At 44.7% G+C, this 3308-nt stretch overlaps 1 pseudogene; it reads right to left on the minus strand.

Annotated features, from left to right (window-relative positions):
• Positions 1–1381: 1381 nt before the first annotated feature.
• Positions 1382–1499, minus strand: LOC126211011 (5S ribosomal RNA; annotated as a pseudogene).
• Between the last annotated feature and the right edge of the window lie 1809 nt (positions 1500–3308).

Below are 3308 nucleotides of genomic sequence, written 5' to 3' on the forward strand. Positions count from 1 at the left end.
TTCCTCCTCTCGTCTATTTACGCCTTGCATCGTCGTCTGCTGCCGCTTTTGTACCTCCCTATTATCGCCGGCGCTTATCTCTATTCACACAGTCCCCGCTGCTGTTTTAGACAATTTTCCCACGAACAGAGCTACCGATAAATTCACCGCTTTGCCACAGAATGTGGCTTTGAAGTCGAGCGTTCTACGCGCTGTGCGTGTTTGGCGATGCGCGAGATTTCGTCTCTTGAAATTCATGTATGTGTAGCTTTTAAATGGCACACGAATTAAATACTGGGCCGATGCGAGTCCTTTGCTGCCACCACGAAGTTCGTGCTTCTTTTTCTATGGTATGTATGTATGAGTTCCATGTTGATCGACCCTTTCCACTGAGTAAGCACGCGCGAGGTTTCTCATTGAGATAAGCCATTTCATTCAAGTGCTATGTTAGTTTCACAGAACGTTGACAAACTTCACAGTGCGGCGACAGAAATGAAAATGATCTGCAGTGCAAATTGAAACTGTTTGTCAGTAAGTAAACAATTGTGGTCCAGATTGTGTTTGTTTAGTTTTCACTGCTCTTACGCTTGCCATAGACAGTTGGATTTTAAAGATATCAATTATACAGTCGATGATCCACGAACTTTTTTTAATCCCCTTTTGGAACTTAGAATCTTTATTGTTTAGGAGCCAAGCTTCTCAGCACCTGGATTCCACAAAAGTGATGAGCAGTAGCAAAATGAGAGTAGCAATTAAATCAGAATTTTGGACCATTAAGTAAACTAAGTGATGGAATTCTACTACCTTGGAAGAAAAATTACACGTGATGGATGAAGCAAGAAGGATAAAACGCAGACTAGCACATGAAGAACTGGCATTTCTACTAGTATAAAACATAGGTCTTAGTTTGTTGTCTGTGACGCTGGAACATACTATAGGCGCGTCGTAGTCTGGGCGACCACTGCACGCTCCAACACTACCGCTGTTGCACCGCTCTGCGAGATTGCTGAGGAAATGTGTTATTGGCCAAGTATTAAACATAGGCATTAATTTGAGCGAGAAATTTCTGAGGTGTATGTTTGGAGCACAGAACTATGTGGCAGTCAGTCACGGACTGTGGAAAAACCGGAAAACAAGAGAATCGAAGCATTTGAGATGTGGCGGTACAGGAGGATATTGAAAAATAAAACTTAACTCCTCCCGCACAGGCCATGAAGGCCCAAAGGTACCGACTGGCCACCGTGTCATCCTCAGCCCACAGGCGTCACTGGATGCGGACATGGAGGGGCATGTGGTCAGCACACAGCTCTCCCGCCCATATGTCAGTTTCCGAGACCGGAGCCGCTACATCTCAATCAAGTAGCTCCTCAGTTTGCCACACTAGGGCTGAGTTCACCCCGATTGTCAACAGTACTCGGCAGACCGGATGGTCACCCATCCAAGTGCTAGCCCAGCCCGACAGCGCTTAACTTCGGTGATCTGACGGGAACCGGTGTTACCACTGCGGCAAGGTCGTTGGCATGTTGAAACATAGGTGGACTGATAGGAAATGAAGCTCTCCGCAGAATCTGCGGCAAAGAAATATGTGGAAAACGCTGAGAAGGGCAGGATGAGAGACATCAAGGAATAATTCAGGTTGTGCTTGAGGCAGAAACAGGAATACATGCAGAAAATAAGTGAACGGCTCTTGATGACGATCAGTTATGGCAGAGAACAACGGAGAATGTTTCGTTTCAAGATTACGGGACTTGGAAACCTCTTCCCTCTCTACCTTGCAGTTTACAACGGACTACTTAAAATTGGAGAGACACACTTAGTGCAGGTGTTTCATTGATCCATCACCCACACATTGATCCTCCATCGGGCAGCTGATCTTGCCAAAAGACATTTGAAGAAACTTTCACAGCGATGGAGAAGTACAGATGCTTCACGTACATCGGTGCCTCAGTATTCCGGAGGGTTGAAGATACTGATCCGAGCGTCTTTGTTTGTGTTAAAGCACAGAATCACAGTACTGGCGCATTGGTGAAGATACTGGCATGGCGGTGCGAAGGGGGGGGGGGGGGGAGGGGGACGGGCAGCAGCGGGGTGAGAGGTGCTTACGGAGAGTCTAAGTCCCTTGTCATCTCCGTTACGTAACCAAGGTCGTTCGCTCACTATATAAGCGGGCAGTGCACGCCAGCGGAATCATTCCGCTGTGAGCTCTATCTGCAACAGCATTGAAGCACTATGCCTCGTCGACGTGTGTATCGTCAATGGAGGGCAAGCAGGGAGGCAGCGAAACGCGCTCAATGGGCAGAGACTCGCACCCCTATATATATATGTGAGCTCACAGCGTTGGGTACACTGTTCATAACTACGCCTTACGTTGTTCTTAATTATACTCAATTTCGCGTCTTCCATATGTCCGCAGAAGGGTCCCAGTAATCCTTCCTATCCCCTTACGACACTATCTTTATAGAACTGACAGGTCAAAGCTACGTACCGCAGTGCACTTGTTCCAGTAAGCCAATGACACGACCTTATTCTCACTCCGAGCCTTCCGTCTTCCCAAATATACCTCAACTTTTTTTAACCATTCCTCGTCGTGGTGCAGCCTATCGTACCTAACAATCAACCCCGACAAACTAACTTTAATAAGAGAACGGATCACCTGCCAGTTCCTCTTTCCCGATTTCCACCTCACCATACCTAAGGAAACCATCCTGATTAGTGAAATCTAACCTTCTAGAGTGCGGCTTAACCAAAATCAAATACGTGAAAGGACTGGGCCACGGCTTTAAGTCCACATCATTCATCATTGACAAATTTTGTAACCATTTCCAAACAAATATTGTGTATACTAATAGATACAATTTTTCACGTAAGTAACAAATACATTAAACGGCAAGAAAAAAATATGACCAGCTAAATCACAAAGACAACAACAGTTAGGATGCCAGCAACAATTATAAAATAAAAAAAGGGCCTTTTATCAAATTATAACCCCTTGTAGACAATGCTATAAAACTGGAATCCACTAATGTCAGATTAGGGCCAAACATTATTACCATTTAAACCACAGACCGTATATATCTTAACGAAGGACACAGCGTGGGAGAGAATTAGTAGGTATAAATAAGTCAAATGTAATTTTCAATAACGTTTGATATGAAAATTACAAACTTGCCCCACTGGGATGACTCTGTTTTTAAACTACCATGAATGTACGACCTTAATTTTAGAATTAAAAGAATAACAAGTGTGAAATATCAGGATTAGGCTCCGCTTCTATATTTCCAGCGATAAACAAATTGCAGCGTTGTAGCTAACTGACACGCCCGCTAAAC

The sequence above is a fragment of the Schistocerca nitens genome, chromosome 1 (assembly GCF_023898315.1).
Source record: "Schistocerca nitens isolate TAMUIC-IGC-003100 chromosome 1, iqSchNite1.1, whole genome shotgun sequence".
Classification (NCBI taxonomy): Eukaryota; Metazoa; Arthropoda; class Insecta; order Orthoptera; family Acrididae; genus Schistocerca; species Schistocerca nitens.